The 21,015-nt window shown below is 44.6% G+C and overlaps 1 protein-coding gene and 1 long non-coding RNA gene across 2 annotated transcripts in view; one reads left to right on the plus strand and one right to left on the minus strand.

The window, feature by feature from the left end:
* Positions 1-3,058: 3,058 nt before the first annotated feature.
* On the minus strand, positions 3,059-5,242 carry LOC143785854 (uncharacterized). Its single transcript, XR_013218116.1, has 2 exons — positions 5,108-5,242; positions 3,059-3,137 (listed from the first exon to the last, which is right to left on the minus strand). It is a non-coding gene; the product is annotated as an uncharacterized LOC143785854 (long non-coding RNA).
* Positions 5,243-19,149: 13,907 nt separating this feature from the next.
* Positions 19,150-21,015, plus strand: part of LOC143785855 (FAST kinase domain-containing protein 1, mitochondrial-like) — a 60,544-nt gene continuing 58,678 nt past the window's right edge. The window contains exon 1 of the mRNA XM_077274992.1: positions 19,150-19,385. The gene's annotated coding sequence lies outside the window, so the exon portion shown is untranslated. The remainder of the gene's footprint in view (positions 19,386-21,015) is intronic.

The raw sequence follows: 21,015 nt of genomic DNA on the forward strand, positions 1-21,015 counted from the left end.
CATAAAGAAAATGGGGATCACCAAACAGCAGGAATGTATACAAAAAATCACATTATTTTATTAAGGTATAACACAGGAAAACAATTTAAAAACATTTAAAAACAGTACATGCCCAGAATAGGGCCACATGCCTGAAAACAAAATACAAGGGGAACAATATATGAATAGGTGTACACCTGGTCCCAAGAATCCTATGTGGACAGCATATTGATGAGCAAATATGGTATGAAAAACACCCACATGGGCATAGTGGGAACCATAGATGGAAGCGTGGTGCTATAGAAGTATATATATAGATACATGCAAACCCAGCAAGTCACAAAAGGACGAATGATAAAACCTCAAAGATAGTAACAATAGAAGGTATGCCGGCAGTATTTAAAAGCACAACAATATATACATAGGTAGAACCCACAAACATATATATATATGCATCAATAAATAAATAGTCCTATTTCCAAGATGGTACACATGGACCAAGATTCAACCATCATTATTATCACACAGCTTACGCAAGCTGACATGAACACCGAGTCTATCACTCTAAGTGATCAAGCTGCCCATATACAGACCAGGCGAAAAAGTGGCACACCAAACAATCCCCCATAGACAAAAAGGATCAAATAGTCCTCAAATAACCACAAGCATGTAACAAAGTGAAAACCCGACGCGTGTCGCCATTAGGATGGCTTCATCAGGGGTATGATTTTCACTGACAATACCCATGTTTAAATACCTTACATAGTGGCATATTGATAGACGCAGCTGTAGAAGTTCTCCCACGTGTAACAAGGAGAAATCAGGCAGTGGCGTGCAACACGATCATTGCGCATGCTCCAGCTCATTCTGGCCGGAAAACACCGTTACCTAGCAGCAGTAAACATGAGCTAGGATAGGCTCACACTTCAAGTATACCAGCTGAAGATTGCCGTCAATAGTACACACATCGGCATCAAACAGCTCAGCAGATAGTAAACAGTAGGTTTTGTTTTACACATCTCTGAGTTTTCTGAATAAGACGCCGCCTATCCCTAGTAACAGTAGATCATAATTATACAGACATTTCGGCGGTAGAAAATGACATATTGCTCACCGCAGCCCAATGTGTGCAGGTATCGGCGTCCCAGCATAGAGCGATCAGCCCAGAGCACCAGTCTCTGGTAAATAATACCCACTGCGCAGGCGCCGGCGCCACCATGTTTAAACCGGGAAGCACAGTTTCTAAGCAACAGTAAACATAGGCGAAGATTCGCTCAGAGGTGAGGGCAGTATATAGTGATCACCCGCACAATGCTGCGCATGTATCAGTTTAAAGGTATAATGCACTGTATTCTGCTCATTCTGGCCGAAAAACCGTTACCTATCGGCAGTAAACATGAGCTAGGATAGGCTCACACTTCAAGTATACCAGCTGGAGATTGCCGTCAATAGTACACACATCGGCATCAGACAGCTAAGCAGATAGTGGACAGTAGGTTTTGTTTTACACATCTCTGAGTATTCTGAATAAGAAGCCGCCTATCCCTAGTAGCAGTATATCATAATTATACAGACATTTCGGCGATAGAGACTCACATATTACTCACCGCAGCCCAAATGTGTGCAGGTATCGGCGTCGCAGCATAGAGCAATCAGCCCATAACACCAGTCTCTGGTAAATAATACCCACTGCGCAGACGCCGGCACCAGCATGTTTAAACCGGGAAGCACAGTTGCTAAGCAACAATAAACATAGGCAGGAATTCACTCAGAGGTGAGGGCAGTGTATAATTATCACCCACACAATGCTGCGCATGTGTCAGTTTAGAGGTATAATACGCTGCATAGAACCGGATATTCCGGTACAAGCACCAAAAGAGATATGTAGGGGGCATAGAGGACATGATACCCATCAGGTTACGCGGTTGTCAGCCTTGCAGGGCTGCCACTAGAAATTTCGGGGCCCCATACTGGCAAAATTTTCGGGGCCCCCTTGAGACTCCGCCCAGGCTCCACCCCAGCCCCGCCTCCACTCTCCACCCCTCGAACTGTCCACGGTCCCACCGCTCTCTCTTGGAAAAACTCCACTTCTCACCAATCACACATTGAGGGTACGTATCCACCTTCAGGATGGCCGGCGGTTTCGTCAGAGCGGCAAACCCGCTCGGTGCTAAGCCCCGCCCCCTACTGTGACGCGATGATGCCGGATGTGTTCATTGCACACATCCGGGATCATCGCACCCCACACATAGGGCCCTGTGTTATAGCTTGCGGCGTCGCAGCTGCCGCAAGGAACACGGACATGCTGCGATCTTAAAAGAAGCACCGCATGTCCGGAGTCGCAGGCCCGCCGGGTGCGTGTTACCACGCATAGTGGAGACGAGATTTCCTAAAATCCCCTTCACTATGCTGGAACATCTGGACGCTGCGTGTTTGACGCTGTGGCCCCACGCAGCGTCAAACACGCAGCGTTTACTTAACGTGGACACATACCCTAACAGTTCCCATCACCAGATCACACATATAGCCGGCAGCTTTTGTAAGCCGCCACCATAACACGGTAGACTCTTTTGGCCGGGCACTACTCTGCTGTAACCTATTAAATATTTGTTAAAATATGCAAAACAATTTAGGTATATTTTTATTTATTTTTCAATTTTTAAAATGACCAATAATATCACATAAAAAGAACAAATACCGCTACACCATGACAAGATGACATATTACCACCACAGTGATCGAATAATATCACATACAAAGAACAAATACCGCTACACCATGACCAGACCGCATATTACCACCACAGTGATCGAATAATATCACATACAAGGGACAAATACCGCAACACCATGTCCAGACCACATATTACCACCACATAGTGACTGAATACTACAATTCTGATCAGTAATAAAAAAAAAGCACCACACTATCACCATAAGTGCCATTATACACAGGAGATCTCTACTTAGTATGCAGTGTCTGTGTACAGATAATACAGTGATCACTAGTGAAATTATACACAGGAGCTCTGTATATAGTATACAGTGTATAGTGTCAGTGTATAGGTAACACTGACTCACCAGTGACGTCTCTATGTGAAGTCCTTCATCTTTCATCCAGCACAGACCGCCATCATGTCTTCCAGCCAGGACTCGTTTCTGCAGGAAATAACAGTTATCTCGAGCTCTGCTTGTAGAACACATTACTTAATTTTTCCCAACTTCTACATTACACCACATAAAGAAAAAGAGGCGACATAGTGTCACTCTACACAGTAACAGGACCGCCCCCTCATTTAAAACACTGTCCTCAAAAAATAAATACATCACTGCAGTAATAATATCCCTTAATTAGTCCCTATGGTAATAATATTCCCCATCCTGGCCCCATGTGTCTCATTACTGGCGTCAGCCATATGTTCTCCCATCCTGTCCTCATGAGTATCCATCCTGCCCCATATGATCTCCCCATCCTGCCCCATCTGTCTCCATCGTATCCATCCTGCCCCATGATCCTGCACAACCTGTCTCCAATTCTGCCCCCAGTGTCTCCAGTCATGCCCCCATGTCTTTCATCATACCCCATATCTCCATTCTGCCCCTGTGTCCAGCATCTCTGCCCCTGTGTCCAGCATACTGCCCCTGTGTCCAGCATCTCTGCCCCTGTGTCCAGCATACTGCCCCTGTGTCCAGCATCTCTGCCCCTGTGTCCAGCATACTGCCCCTGTGTCCAGCATCTCTGCCCCTGTGTCCAGCATCTCTGCCCCTGTGTCCAGCATCTCTGCCCCTGTGTCCAGCATACTGCCCCTGTGTCCAGCATACTGCCCCTGTGTCCAGCATCTCTGCCCCTGTGTCCAGCATCTCTGCCCCTGTGTCCAGCATCTCTGCCCCTGTGTCCAGCATCTCTGCCCCTGTGTCCAGCATCTCTGCCCCTGTGTCCAGCATCTCTGCCCCTGTGTCCAGCATCTCTGCCCCTGTGTCCAGCATCTCTGCCCCTGTGTCCAGCATCTCTGCCCCTGTGTCCAGCATACTGCCCCTGTGTCCAGCATACTGCCCCTGTTTCCAGCATCTCTGCCCCTGTTTCCAGCATCTCTGCCCCTGTTTCCAGCATACTGCCCCTGTGTCCAGCATCTCTGCCCCTGTGTCCAGCATACTGCCCCTGTGTCCAGCATACTGCCCCTGTTTCCAGCATCTCTGCCCCTGTTTCCAGCATCTCTGCCCCCTGTGTCCAGCATCTCTGCCCCCTGTGTCCAGCATCTCTGCCCCCTGTGTCCAGCATCTCTGCCCCCTGTGTCCAGCATCTCTGCCCCCTGTGTCCAGCATCTCTGCCCCCTGTGTCCAGCATCTCTGCCCCCTGTGTCCAGCATCTCTGCCCCCTGTGTCCAGCATCTCTGCCCCCTGTGTCCAGCATCTCTGCCCCCTGTGTCCAGCATCTCTGCCCCCTGTGTCCAGCATCTCTGCCCCCTGTGTCCAGCATCTCTGCCCCCTGTGTCCAGCATCTCTGCCCCCTGTGTCCAGCATCTCTGCCCCCTGTGTCCAGCATCTCTGCCCCCTGTGTCCAGCATCTCTGCCCCCTGTGTCCAGCATCTCTGCCCCCTGTGTCCAGCATCTCTGCCCCCTGTGTCCAGCATCTCTGCCCCCTGTGTCCAGCATCTCTGCCCCCTGTGTCCAGCATCTCTGCCCCCTGTGTCCAGCATCTCTGCCCCCTGTGTCCAGCATCTCTGCCCCCTGTGTCCAGCATCTCTGCCCCCTGTGTCCAGCATCTCTGCCCCCTGTGTCCAGCATCTCTGCCCCCTGTGTCCAGCATCTCTGCCCCCTGTGTCCAGCATCTCTGCCCCCTGTGTCCAGCATCTCTGCCCCCTGTGTCCAGCATCTCTGCCCCCTGTGTCCAGCATCTCTGCCCCCTGTGTCCAGCATCTCTGCCCCCTGTGTCCAGCATCTCTGCCCCCTGTGTCCAGCATCTCTGCCCCCTGTGTCCAGCATCTCTGCCCCCTGTGTCCAGCATCTCTGCCCCTGTGTCCAGCATACTGCCCGTGTCCAGCTTTCTGCCCCAGCATGTCCAGCGTTCTGCCCCGGGCCCCACCCCCCTGGGATCGCCGCTCTGAAAAAAAAAAAAGCCGAGTTCTTACCTTGCCATGCTCCTGCGGCGGGGAACCTCACTTCCTCCACGCAGCCGCAGGTGAAGGACGCACTCGCCGGCGGCTGACAATGACATCAGACGCCGGCGAAGTGCGACTGCGCACTGCGGCCGCTGAAGTCAGCTGCCAGCCTCCGACTGGCTGGCGGCGACCGGCGGCTGTTAACTATTGACGTGCGGGCACGGGCCCGCACGTCAATAGTGTCCCGCAGCGCCGGCAGGGGGGGGCCCGCAGCGCCGGCAGGTGGGGGGCCCGCAGCGCCGGCAGGGGGGGGCCCGGTGAGCAGATTAGACGGGGCCCGATGCGGGCCCCCTCTGCTCACCGGGCCCCATACGCCAGTCATGGCTGTCATGCCCTGATGGCGGCCCTGCAGCCTTGCACTGAAGGACGCCAGAGCAAACCAATCGCTCCAGACTACCCAATGCAGAGAAAAGCATGCAACAGCCAGATTATGCCATAACCAAAAGTAATAATAATGATGAGTAAGTCCAAATAATACCTGTATTAAGACACCTAAATAAAGAAAACATTGCAGAGAAATCATCATTAAGTATGAGGCTTTTAATAGAGTCACACAACTCTCATGTTGTGAATTTATCCAATCAAGTTACTGTAAGGATCACAAAAAGAGATACCATTGAACAGTGTACATTTATACATAGTATGCCAAGGTGGATGATGAGGGCTTCCTCCATCCACATTAAGGAGGATAAGGGGTATACCGAAGAAAGAGAGTGAAACCACATAATTTCCAGGAATCACCCAGAAGTGGGGGGTATATCTCATTAAAGGCTTGGCAAACAAAGAGATTGTCCGCTAGCCCTATTAAAAATACCACGTCCCGAGGAAAGTAACATACTACTACTAAGGGACATGTATTAGGTGGAAAAATAGCATAGTGGGAATATCAGATAACTTATAGACACATCCTTTGAGAATCAGGCAAACCCCCAACACTCATTATAAAATCTCATCACTCAAGTAATGTATCATAATGGAGGTTATGCAAGCCGACCAAACAGATGGGAATGAAGGAACATTCTCTAAAATGAAGACCTCCTGCCTAAAAATGCAATATGCTGTCCATATAGGTAGAAAAAAACCTAAAGAGAAGGCCGTGTAGTATATACATAGCTCTCTTCCCTATAAAAGCAATATACTGACCATAAAGATATAAATAACAATAAGGACATCGTATAGGCATAAAATCAAGGCATGATCAAAAGTATGGAGACCAAATGCCCCAAATTGACAGAACTTGCACATAAACAAAAGATACAGATAAATGTATGTTATCCCTTCCCCCACACACGCATGGAGTCATATACATTTGTAAAAGCCAGTAAACAAAAGGTCCTCATTCAAGCCCATCGGGGCCACAGAGTTCATATTGAAAATCCATTTCGATTCCCGTCTGAGTAGTTCTGAAATTATGTTGCCACCTCTGATATTCACGGGGACCTTGTCCAAACCCAAAATCTTCGTTCCCTTCCATAGGGAGTTGTGCTCCACAAGGTAATGTGAGGCTACTGACGTGAGGGCCTTCCCTTTTATCTTGTCCTTCTTCGCCGTGGTGATGTTAGAGAAATGTTGTTGGATTCTCTTTCTTAGTTCCTGTGTTGTTTGCCCCACGTACACCTTTGGGCACGGACACACCAAAGCATACACAAGATTTTTAGTCTTACAATTGAAGTATGTTCTGGGGGCAACCTGAAATGGCAAAGAAGGTAATGTAACATCAGTATCTCCAGCCGTAAAAGGACATATGTTACAATTTCCACATGGGAAAGTGCCTCGGAGACGAAACCCACCATTGGTACTCACAGTAGGACGTTGGAAATGACTATGGCTGAGGCAATCTTTAAGATTCCTAGCTCTCCTTGCTATTAAATTAGGCCTGGACGAAAGATGTGGTACTAACTTAGATTCACTTAATAGTAATCCCCAGTACCTAGACAGAATATTTCGTACATCATGCCATTGATTGTTATAGGATGTAATTATCCCCAAAGGTCTACCAGGGGTCTTGACACGAGGGCATAATAACTTGGCCCTATCCTGATCCCTAGCATCTATATAGGCACGCGAGATTACCTTTTTAGGGTATCCTCTTTCTTTGAACCTTGATGTTAGTTCACGAGAGTGTTTCAAGAAGTCCTCCTGTCGGGTACAGTTTCTTTTGAGTCTATAGAACTGGCCCTTTGGTATCCCCTCTTTAAGGTGCTGTGGATGGAAGCTGTTAAAATGTAACAAACTATTCGTCGCGGTAGGCTTACGGTACAAACTTGTAGTGATCTTGGAATTCATCAAATTAAGTTTCAAGTCCAGAAATTCAATGTCCGTTTGTGACATATGTGAAGTAAGGCGGATATTCCACGGATTGTCATTCAGGATGCCGATGAAGTGTTGACATTGGTCCAGGGTGCCTGTCCAGAGGAATAAAATGTCGTCAATATAGCGTAACCATTTGACAATATAGGTGGAAAATCCCTCCAGACAGTACACCCTGGTTGCCTCCCACCAACCCAAAAATAGGTTGGCGTAAGATGGAGCACACCGGGCACCCATGGCAGTCCCCCTAACTTGCCTGTAATACGCACGGTCAAAGGTAAAGTAATTTTGGTCCAAGATGAACCGAAGAAGATCCAATAGAAAGGAATCATGTTTTCTATCCCCAGACGTGTTTTTATCGAGAAAATAGGATACGGCTTGTATCCCTAAATCATGTCCAATAGAGGTGTAGAGTGACTCTACATCGAGAGTCACTAACCACGTCCCAGCGGGGAGTGTCAAATCTTGGACTTGCTGTATCAGGAAGGTAGAGTCTCTGACAAAGGATTGAAGAGAGACGACCAGGGGCTGCAGAAAGAAATCAACATAAATACACGGTCTTTCCAGAAGTCCTCCTATCCCAGATATTATGGGCCTACCCGGTGGGGCTGCAAGGGACTTATGCACCTTCGGGAGCATATAGAAGGTGGGAAGTTTCGGATGACTATTGAACATAAAGTCCCTCTCCCGTTTGTTAATGATGTTATTCATGAAGGCGGCCTCTAGGAGGCGAAGCAATTTAGCCTGAAATATATTAGAGGGGTCAGAAGGAAGGGTCTGATAACACTCTTGATTTAGCAGTTGACATCTAGCTTCCTTCAGATATAAACCAATTGGCCAAATGACCAAATTACCCCCCTTATCCGCTTCCCGGATAACGAATTCCCGATTAGAACCTAATCTGGTGATAGCGGCCTGCTCAGCCTTACTGATGTTTCTATTTCTATTGGGGTCCAATCTCAACTGCTGTATATCACGAACCACAGCATTGAAGAAATTTTGTACCACTGGGAACAATGAAAAGGCTGGAGTGGCTTGTGAAAGCAACCTACCAGTAAATCTTTTTCTTCTAGGACAACTTTCGTCACCTTCCTCAAGTAAATCCAAGAGATCCCTAAGGACCAATCTATCAGCCATGGAATGTTCATCCAAAACGGAAGGTTGGTGGAATAGCAACTTAAAAGTGAGTTGTCTGCAAAAAAGATAGACATCTTTAATGACAGTAAATTTGTCGAGACTACTGGTAGGGCAGAAGGACAAGCCCTTCTCCAAGACGGTAATTTCCAATTCAGACAAAACATATTCAGATAAATTCAGAATTTGCAGCTTACCCGGGTCCACCCTTGACTCAACCGGAATATCCGTGGCTAGTATCTCTTGTTCGATCGGGTCTTCCTCCCATAACGAGGGGACCAAGCTCTGTAATTCCCGGACTGCTTTTTCCGTACCGTACCTCCTCCTGCGGCCCCTCCTATTGCGCCTTCGATGTCGCTTAGATCCGAAGATAAAAAATCGTCACTAGAGGGTTGTTCTGGTGGTGTATTGGTATTTCCTTCAATGGATGCTTTTTCACCAGTGGATCTGTTGTTGCCTCTGTGTACCCATTTAAAGGCCCGTCCTTGTTTGAAGTCAAGCTGATCCCTTCTAAATTTTAACTTTTTTCTATTAATCACATCTTTCTCAAAGATGTCAATAGTAGACTTCAACTGAGCCTGAAAAGGCTCCACCACGGATTTTTTATCAAATTTGTCCAATTTGCCTTCACATGTCTTGATCTTGTTCTTTAGGGAATCTAGAACTCCCCGATCATGTATCAACAACATGTCAATAATGATATTTGAACAAGTCAATAAACCATTTTCCCAAGTCCTCTGAAACTCCCCATCAGCCTCCCAGGCTGGGAAGATCTGTACTCTAAGTCCCCTAGGGACAATCCGTACCTTCTTATACTCTTCTAGTGTTTTTACATTCCACCATGATTTAGTGAGGGATTTATGTAAATTAGTCAACTCCCTAGCCACCTGTTGGAAATCACTCTCACCACCAGTATTACTTATCTCCTCAAAACCACCAGAGAAAATGCCACTGGCCTGGCTGCTCCATGCAGCCTCCCTAGCTGCCAAATCCATACTGTAAAAATTAAACAATCCAACTATATCAAATTACTAAGATAGAATACAAAGTATAGATCCGTGTGCCAACACCCTGAAAATGTAGTGAAAAAGAGCAACTACATATACAACAAGCACAAAATATATACATGTATGGGGGCACCACAGATATATAGTTTTGGGATCCAACCTAGGCCTTAGAATATGAAGATACAAAAAAAAAAAAAGAAAGCAGCAAAGGCCATAAAGAAAATGGGGATCACCAAACAGCAGGAATGTATACAAAAAATCACATTATTTTATTAAGGTATAACACAGGAAAACAATTTAAAAACATTTAAAAACAGTACATGCCCAGAATAGGGCCACATGCCTGAAAACAAAATACAAGGGGAACAATATATGAATAGGTGTACACCTGGTCCCAAGAATCCTATGTGGACAGCATATTGATGAGCAAATATGGTATGAAAAACACCCACATGGGCATAGTGGGAACCATAGATGGAAGCGTGGTGCTATAGAAGTATATATATAAATACATGCAAACCCAGCAAGTCACAAAAGGACGAATGATAAAACCTCAAAGATAGTAACAATAGAAGGTATGCCGGCAGTATTTAAAAGCACAACAATATATACATAGGTAGAACCCACAAACATATATATATATGCATCAATAAATAAATAGTCCTATTTCCAAGATGGTACACATGGACCAAGATTCAACCATCATTATTATCACACAGCTTACGCAAGCTGACATGAACACCGAGTCTATCACTCTAAGTGATCAAGCTGCCCATATACAGACCAGGCGAAAAAGTGGCACACCAAACAATCCCCCATAGACAAAAAGGATCAAATAGTCCTCAAATAACCACAAGCATGTAACAAAGTGAAAACCCGACGCGTGTCGCCATTAGGATGGCTTCATCAGGGGTATGATTTTCACTGACAATACCCATGTTTAAATACCTTACATAGTGGCATATTGATAGACGCAGCTGTAGAAGTTCTCCCACGTGTAACAAGGAGAAATCAGGCAGTGGCGTGCAACACGATCATTGCGCATGCTCCAGCTCATTCTGGCCGGAAAACACCGTTCTATATCCGGTTCTATGCAGCGTATTATACCTCTAAACTGACACATGCGCAGCATTGTGTGGGTGATAATTATACACTGCCCTCACCTCTGAGTGAATTCCTGCCTATGTTTATTGTTGCTTAGCAACTGTGCTTCCCGGTTTAAACATGCTGGTGCCGGCGTCTGCGCAGTGGGTATTATTTACCAGAGACTGGTGTTATGGGCTGATTGCTCTATGCTGCGACGCCGATACCTGCACACATTTGGGCTGCGGTGAGTAATATGTGAGTCTCTATCGCCGAAATGTCTGTATAATTATGATATACTGCTACTAGGGATAGGCGGCTTCTTATTCAGAATACTCAGAGATGTGTAAAACAAAACCTACTGTCCACTATCTGCTTAGCTGTCTGATGCCGATGTGTGTACTATTGACGGCAATCTCCAGCTGGTATACTTGAAGTGTGAGCCTATCCTAGCTCATGTTTACTGCCGATAGGTAACGGTTTTTCGGCCAGAATGAGCAGAATACAGTGCATTATACCTTTAAACTGATACATGCGCAGCATTGTGCGGGTGATCACTATATACTGCCCTCACCTCTGAGCGAATCTTCGCCTATGTTTACTGTTGCTTAGAAACTGTGCTTCCCGGTTTAAACATGCTGGCGCCGGCGCCTGCGCAGTGGGTATTATTTACCAGAGACTGGTGCTCTGGGCTGATCGCTCTATGCTGGGACGCCGATACCTGCACACATTGGGCTGCGGTGAGCAATATGTCATTTTCTACCGCCGAAATGTCTGTATAATTATGATCTACTGTTACTAGGGATAGGCGGCGTCTTATTCAGAAAACTCAGAGATGTGTAAAACAAAACCTACTGTTTACTATCTGCTGAGCTGTTTGATGCCGATGTGTGTACTATTGACGGCAATCTTCAGCTGGTATACTTGAAGTGTGAGCCTATCCTAGCTCATGTTTACTGCTGCTAGGTAACGGTGTTTTCCGGCCAGAATGAGCTGGAGCATGCGCAATGATCGTGTTGCACGCCACTGCCTGATTTCTCCTTGTTACACGTGGGAGAACTTCTACAGCTGCGTCTATCAATATGCCACTATGTAAGGTATTTAAACATGGGTATTGTCAGTGAAAATCATACCCCTGATGAAGCCATCCTAATGGCGACACGCGTCGGGTTTTCACTTTGTTACATGCTTGTGGTTATTTGAGGACTATTTGATCCTTTTTGTCTATGGGGGATTGTTTGGTGTGCCACTTTTTCGCCTGGTCTGTATATGGGCAGCTTGATCACTTAGAGTGATAGACTCGGTGTTCATGTCAGCTTGCGTAAGCTGTGTGATAATAATGATGGTTGAATCTTGGTCCATGTGTACCATCTTGGAAATAGGACTATTTATTTATTGATGCATATATATATATGTTTGTGGGTTCTACCTATGTATATATTGTTGTGCTTTTAAATACTGCCGGCATACCTTCTATTGTTACTATCTTTGAGGTTTTATCATTCGTCCTTTTGTGACTTGCTGGGTTTGCATGTATTTATATATATACTTCTATAGCACCACGCTTCCATCTATGGTTCCCACTATGCCCATGTGGGTGTTTTTCATACCATATTTGCTCATCAATATGCTGTCCACATAGGATTCTTGGGACCAGGTGTACACCTATTCATATATTGTTCCCCTTGTATTTTGTTTTCAGGCATGTGGCCCTATTCTGGGCATGTACTGTTTTTAAATGTTTTTAAATTGTTTTCCTGTGTTATACCTTAATAAAATAATGTGATTTTTTGTATACATTCCTGCTGTTTGGTGATCCCCATTTTCTTTATGGCCTTTGCTGCTTTCTTTTTTTTTTTTTTGTATCTTCATATTCTAAGGCCTAGGTTGGATCCCAAAACTATATATCTGTGGTGCCCCCATACATGTATATATTTTGTGCTTGTTGTATATGTAGTTGCTCTTTTTCACTACATTTTCAGGGTGTTGGCACACGGATCTATACTTTGTATTCTATCTTAGTAATTTGATATAGTTGGATTGTTTAATTTTTACAGTATGGATTTGGCAGCTAGGGAGGCTGCATGGAGCAGCCAGGCCAGTGGCATTTTCTCTGGTGGTTTTGAGGAGATAAGTAATACTGGTGGTGAGAGTGATTTGCTGATTTCCAACAGGTGGCTAGGGAGTTGACTAATTTACATAAATCCCTCACTAAATCATGGTGGAATGTAAAAACACTAGAAGAGTATAAGAAGGTACGGATTGTCCCTAGGGGACTTAGAGTACAGATCTTCCCAGCCTGGGAGGCTGATGGGGAGTTTCAGAGGACTTGGGAAAATGGTTTATTGACTTGTTCAAATATCATTATTGACATGTTGTTGATACATGATCGGGGAGTTCTAGATTCCCTAAAGAACAAGATCAAGACATGTGAAGGCAAATTGGACAAATTTGATAAAAAATCCGTGGTGGAGCCTTTTCAGGCTCAGTTGAAGTCTACTATTGACATCTTTGAGAAAGATGTGATTAATAGAAAAAAGTTAAAATTTAGAAGGGATCAGCTTGACTTCAAACAAGGACGGGCCTTTAAATGGGTACACAGAGGCAACAACAGATCCACTGGTGAAAAAGCATCCATTGAAGGAAATACCAATACACCACCAGAACAACCCTCTAGTGACGATTTTTTATCTTCGGATCTAAGCGACATCGAAGGCGCAATAGGAGGGGCCGCAGGAGGAGGTACGGTACGGAAAAAGCAGTCCGGGAATTACAGAGCTTGGTCCCCTCGTTATGGGAGGAAGACCCGATCGAACAAGAGATACTAGCCACGGATATTCCGGTTGAGTCAAGGGTGGACCCGGGTAAGCTGCAAATTCTGAATTTATCTGAATATGTTTTGTCTGAATTGGAAATTACCGTCTTGGAGAAGGGCTTGTCCTTCTGCCCTACCAGTAGTCTCGACAAATTTACTGTCATTAAAGATGTCTATCTTTTTTGCAGACAACTCACTTTTAAGTTGCTATTCCACCAACCTTCCGTTTTGGATGAACATTCCATGGCTGATAGATTGGTCCTTAGGGATCTCTTGGATTTACTTGAGGAAGGTGACGAAAGTTGTCCTAGAAGAAAAAGATTTACTGGTAGGTTGCTTTCACAAGCCACTCCAGCCTTTTCATTGTTCCCAGTGGTACAAAATTTCTTCAATGCTGTGGTTCGTGATATACAGCAGTTGAGATTGGACCCCAATAGAAATAGAAACATCAGTAAGGCTGAGCAGGCCGCTATCACCAGATTAGGTTCTAATCGGGAATTCGTTATCCGGGAAGCGGATAAGGGGGGTAATTTGGTCATTTGGCCAATTGGTTTATATCTGAAGGAAGCTAGATGTCAACTGCTAAATCAAGAGTGTTATCAGACCCTTCCTTCTGACCCCTCTAATATATTTCAGGCTAAATTGCTTCGCCTCCTAGAGGCCGCCTTCATGAATAACATCATTAACAAACGGGAGAGGGACTTTATGTTCAATAGTCATCCGAAACTTCCCACCTTCTATATGCTCCCGAAGGTGCATAAGTCCCTTGCAGCCCCACCGGGTAGGCCCATAATATCTGGGATAGGAGGACTTCTGGAAAGACCGTGTATTTATGTTGATTTCTTTCTGCAGCCCCTGGTCGTCTCTCTTCAATCCTTTGTCAGAGACTCTACCTTCCTGATACAGCAAGTCCAAGATTTGACACTCCCCGCTGGGACGTGGTTAGAGACTCTCGATGTAGAGTCACTCTACACCTCTATTGGACATGATTTAGGGATACAAGCCGTATCCTATTTTCTCGATAAAAACACGTCTGGGGATAGAAAACATGATTCCTTTCTATTGGATCTTCTTCGGTTCATCTTGGACCAAAATTACTTTACCTTTGACCGTGCGTATTACAGGCAAGTTAGGGGGACTGCCATGGGTGCCCGGTGTGCTCCATCTTACGCCAACCTATTTTTGGGTTGGTGGGAGGCAACCAGGGTGTACTGTCTGGAGGGATTTTCCACCTATATTGTCAAATGGTTACGCTATATTGACGACATTTTATTCCTCTGGACAGGCACCCTGGACCAATGTCAACACTTCATCGGCATCCTGAATGACAATCCGTGGAATATCCGCCTTACTTCACATATGTCACAAACGGACATTGAATTTCTGGACTTGAAACTTCATTTGATGAATTCCAAGATCACTACAAGTTTGTACCGTAAGCCTACCGCGACGAATAGTTTGTTACATTTTAACAGCTTCCATCCACAGCACCTTAAAGAGGGGATACCAAAGGGCCAGTTCTATAGACTCAAAAGAAACTGTACCCGACAGGAGGACTTCTTGAAACACTCTCGTGAACTAACATCAAGGTTCAAAGAAAGAGGATACCCTAAAAAGGTAATCTCGCGTGCCTATATAGATGCTAGGGATCAGGATAGGGCCAAGTTATTATGCCCTCGTGTCAAGACCCCTGGTAGACCTTTGGGGATAATTACATCCTATAACAATCAATGGCATGATGTACGAAATATTCTGTCTAGGTACTGGGGATTACTATTAAGTGAATCTAAGTTAGTACCACATCTTTCGTCCAGGCCTAATTTAATAGCAAGGAGAGCTAGGAATCTTAAAGATTGCCTCAGCCATAGTCATTTCCAACGTCCTACTGTGAGTACCAATGGTGGGTTTCGTCTCCGAGGCACTTTCCCATGTGGAAATTGTAACATATGTCCTTTTACGGCTGGAGATACTGATGTTACATTACCTTCTTTGCCATTTCAGGTTGCCCCCAGAACATACTTCAATTGTAAGACTAAAAATCTTGTGTATGCTTTGGTGGGTCCGTGCCCAAAGGTGTACGTGGGGCAAACAACACAGGAACTAAGAAAGAGAATCCAACAACATTTCTCTAACATCACCACGGCGAAGAAGGACAAGATAAAAGGGAAGGCCCTCACGTCAGTAGCCTCACATTACCTTGTGGAGCACAACTCCCTATGGAAGGGAACGAAGATTTTGGGTTTGGACAAGGTCCCCGTGAATATCAGAGGTGGCAACATAATTTCAGAACTACTCAGACGGGAATCGAAATGGATTTTCAATATGAACTCTGTGGCCCCGATGGGCTTGAATGAGGACCTTTTGTTTACTGGCTTTTACAAATGTATATGACTCCATGCGTGTGTGGGGGAAGGGATAACATACATTTATCTGTATCTTTTGTTTATGTGCAAGTTCTGTCAATTTGGGGCATTTGGTCTCCATACTTTTGATCATGCCTTGAGTTTATGCCTATACGATGTCCTTATTGTTATTTATATCTTTATGGTCAGTATATTGCTTTTATAGGGAAGAGAGCTATGTATATACTACACGGCCTTCTCTTTAGGTTTTTTTCTACCTATATGGACAGCATATTGCATTTTTAGGCAGGAGGTCTTCATTTTAGAGAATGTTCCTTCATTCCCATCTGTTTGGTCGGCTTGCATAACCTCCATTATGATACATTACTTGAGTGATGAGATTTTATAATGAGTGTTGGGGGTTTGCCTGATTCTCAAAGGATGTGTCTATAAGTTATCTGATATTCCCACTATGCTATTTTTCCACCTAATACATGTCCCTTAGTAGTAGTATGTTACTTTCCTCGGGACGTGGTATTTTTAATAGGGCTAGCGGACAATCTCTTTGTTTGCCAAGCCTTTAATGAGATATACCCCCCACTTCTGGGTGATTCCTGGAAATTATGTGGTTTCACTCTCTTTCTTCGGTATACCCCTTATCCTCCTTAATGTGGATGGAGGAAGCCCTCATCATCCACCTTGGCATACTATGTATAAATGTACACTGTTCAATGGTATCTCTTTTTGTGATCCTTACAGTAACTTGATTGGATAAATTCACAACATGAGAGTTGTGTGACTCTATTAAAAGCCTCATACTTAATGATGATTTCTCTGCAATGTTTTCTTTATTTAGGTGTCTTAATACAGGTATTATTTGGACTTACTCATCATTATTATTACTTTTGGTTATGGCATAATCTGGCTGTTGCATGCTTTTCTCTGCATTGGGTAGTCTGGAGCGATTGGTTTGCTCTGGCGTCCTTCAGTGCAAGGCTGACAACCGCGTAACCTGATGGGTATCATGTCCTCTATGCCCCCTACATATCTCTTTTGGTGCTTGTACCGGAATATCCGGTTCTATGCAGCGTATTATACCTCTAAACTGACACATGCGCAGCATTGTGTGGGTGATAATTATACACTGCCCTCACCTCTGAGTGAATTCCTGCCTATGTTTATTGTTGCTTAGCAACTGTGCTTCCCGGTTTAAACATGCTGGTGCCGGCGTCTGCGCAGTGGGTATTATTTACCAGAGACTGGTGTTATGGGCTGATTGCTCTATGCTGCGACGCCGATACCTGCACACATTTGGGCTGCGGTGAGTAATATGTGAGTCTCTATCGCCGAAATGTCTGTATAATTATGATATACTGCTACTAGGGATAGGCGGCTTCTTATTCAGAATACTCAGAGATGTGTAAAACAAAACCTACTGTCCACTATCTGCTTAGCTGTCTGATGCCGATGTGTGTACTATTGACGGCAATCTCCAGCTGGTATACTTGAAGTGTGAGCCTATCCTAGCTCATGTTTACTGCCGATAGGTAACGGTTTTTCGGCCAGAATGAGCAGAATACAGTGCATTATACCTTTAAACTGATACATGCGCAGCATTGTGCGGGTGATCACTATATACTGCCCTCACCTCTGAGCGAATCTTCGCCTATGTTTACTGTTGCTTAGAAACTGTGCTTCCCGGTTTAAACATGCTGGCGCCGGCGCCTGCGCAGTGGGTATTATTTACCAGAGACTGGTGCTCTGGGCTGATCGCTCTATGCTGGGACGCCGATACCTGCACACATTGGGCTGCGGTGAGCAATATGTCATTTTCTACCGCCGAAATGTCTGTATAATTATGATCTACTGTTACTAGGGATAGGCGGCGTCTTATTCAGAAAACTCAGAGATGTGTAAAACAAAACCTACTGTTTACTATCTGCTGAGCTGTTTGATGCCGATGTGTGTACTATTGACGGCAATCTTCAGCTGGTATACTTGAAGTGTGAGCCTATCCTAGCTCATGTTTACTGCTGCTAGGTAACGGTGTTTTCCGGCCAGAATGAGCTGGAGCATGCGCAATGATCGTGTTGCACGCCACTGCCTGATTTCTCCTTGTTACACGTGGGAGAACTTCTACAGCTGCGTCTATCAATATGCCACTATGTAAGGTATTTAAACATGGGTATTGTCAGTGAAAATCATACCCCTGATGAAGCCATCCTAATGGCGACACGCGTCGGGTTTTCACTTTGTTACATGCTTGTGGTTATTTGAGGACTATTTGATCCTTTTTGTCTATGGGGGATTGTTTGGTGTGCCACTTTTTCGCCTGGTCTGTATATGGGCAGCTTGATCACTTAGAGTGATAGACTCGGTGTTCATGTCAGCTTGCGTAAGCTGTGTGATAATAATGATGGTTGAATCTTGGTCCATGTGTACCATCTTGGAAATAGGACTATTTATTTATTGATGCATATATATATATGTTTGTGGGTTCTACCTATGTATATATTGTTGTGCTTTTAAATACTGCCGGCATACCTTCTATTGTTACTATCTTTGAGGTTTTATCATTCGTCCTTTTGTGACTTGCTGGGTTTGCATGTATTTATATATATACTTCTATAGCACCACGCTTCCATCTATGGTTCCCACTATGCCCATGTGGGTGTTTTTCATACCATATTTGCTCATCAATATGCTGTCCACATAGGATTCTTGGGACCAGGTGTACACCTATTCATATATTGTTCCCCTTGTATTTTGTTTTCAGGCATGTGGCCCTATTCTGGGCATGTACTGTTTTTAAATGTTTTTAAATTGTTTTCCTGTGTTATACCTTAATAAAATAATGTGATTTTTTGTATACATTCCTGCTGTTTGGTGATCCCCATTTTCTTTATGGCCTTTGCTGCTTTCTTTTTTTTTTTTTGTATCTTCATATTCTAAGGCCTAGGTTGGATCCCAAAACTATATATCTGTGGTGCCCCCATACATGTATATATTCATTGCACACATCCGGCATCATCGCACCCCACACATAGGGCCCTGTGATTTACCTTGCAGCGGCGCAGCAAGGTAAACGGACATGCTGCGATCTAAAAAGACGTGGCGCATGTCCGGAATCGCAGGGCCGCCGGGTGCGTATTAGCACGCATAGTGGAGAGACGGGATTTCATAAAATCCCCTCCACTATGCTGTAACATCTGGACGCGGCAGATTGAATGCTGCGGCTCTGCTCAGCGTTCAATCCGCTGCTATTCCGGATGTAAAACGGCCTGTGGACACATACCCTAAGACAAACACACTGACGAGCAAAAGAGTAACAATGTTTTGACCTTTTGACTTTCAGGCTCCATATCTCACCATCCACTACTGCTTCCAACGTGAGACTCCCATCATTTTATAGACAATCATCTTGGCTGTCTTATACACAAATGTATTGTTTATTGTTGATGCGTTTCAGATTCCACCGACTCCTTCCTCAGGATAACCATACAAAAATCAATCAATTGTCCTGCAGACGTTACACAAGTCTGGAAGCTGCAAATAAGGTGAGAGACTTCAACTTCACTATTGTGATGAGAAGCGTTGGCTTGAGTTTGCAAAAACGTATGACAAATGGACAGTATAAGATTGAAGATGGGTGATTTGGAGCGATGAGATGAAAGGCAACAGACTAGTCTCTGATGGGTGCAAATGGGTCTGGAAGAAACAAGGGAAAACGGGGCCAATGGCTGCAATCATTGAAGGAACTGTCAAGTTTTGGTAGAGGAAACCTGATCATATGGGGTTGTTTCAGGGTATGTACACACTTTCTGGATTTTTTGCGTTTTTTCGCTATAAAAACGCATACATATGCATCCCATCATTTAGAATGCATTCCGCAATTTTTGTGCATATGTCACTTTTTTTTCCCGCGAAAAAAATGCATCGCGGTAAAAAACGCAGCATGTTCATTAATTTTGCTGATTTTTTGCGGATTTCCCACCATATTATTGCATTTGGAACCCCCGGAAAAATCTGCAAAAAAATCCACACAAAAAATGCGAGAAAAACATGAAAAAACGCACAGGATTTCTTGCAGAAAATGTCCGGTTTTGGTCAGGAAATTTCTGCAAGAAATCCTGACGTGTGCACATAGCCTCACAGCCAAAGATGTTGGATACTTGACCAGGATCGATGGTGGTCTCACGGCTGAGCTATATGTGTATTTTGATCTGACGTTTAGATCGGACTCGGACATCACTAAGATGACAGTTCTGTTCGATTTTTACACAGACCCATAGACTTGCATTGACAATTTTGTTCTGACGTTTGGATCAGTATGGAACATATCTCCATGATTTTGTATGGACTACAAACAATCCCGGACATGTGAACTGCCCCATTCACTATTTTAGGCACAAGTGTTATCTGTGAAAAGCACGGATAGCACATCCCACCCTATTTCCTTATAGATTGTAGCTTGCGAGCAGGACCCTCACTCCTCCTGTACCTGCTGATCTGTGTCACTTTGTGATATATTTATTGTCTGTTCATGTCCCTGCTTAATTGTAAAGTGGTCAGAAAATGTTGGCGCTATAGAAATAAAAATATCATCATCACTAGTATAAGAAAATATAACGTGTGAATGAGCCGTTGATAATTATCAATTGTATTAATTAATTTAGTTCCAAGTTTATTAAGCTAATTTATAGATGAATGGGAAAGTGTCTAATATTTCTAGGGAAGACCACAAATGTATTACATAGGGCAAAAATGTGACGGGTTTGGCAGAGGTTTTAGGACAGTTAGGCCGGCGTCACACTAGCGAGTTTTACGGACGTATGAGCGCAAGAAAATACGTCCGTAAAATACGCATTACACACGGCCCAATGATTCTCTATGGCCCAGCTCCTATCAGCCGTATTTTACGGATCTGTATTATACGGCCGTAGAAAATCGCAGCATGCTGCGTTTGTCACCGTATTGCGCAAAAAAATCGCCAATGAAAGTCTATGGGGGCGAGAAAAATATGGATTACTCACGAACCAGCAGTGTGACTTGCAAGAAATACGCAGCGGTGTTATAGAGAAAAGCCGGCAATTCAATTGCCGGCTTTTGCTATCTCCTTCCCAAACCCGACAGGATATGAGACATGGTTTACATACAGTAAACCATCTCATATCCCTTTTTTTTTTG

Source organism: Ranitomeya variabilis, chromosome 7 (assembly GCF_051348905.1).
Source record: "Ranitomeya variabilis isolate aRanVar5 chromosome 7, aRanVar5.hap1, whole genome shotgun sequence".
Taxonomy (NCBI): domain Eukaryota; kingdom Metazoa; phylum Chordata; class Amphibia; order Anura; family Dendrobatidae; genus Ranitomeya; species Ranitomeya variabilis.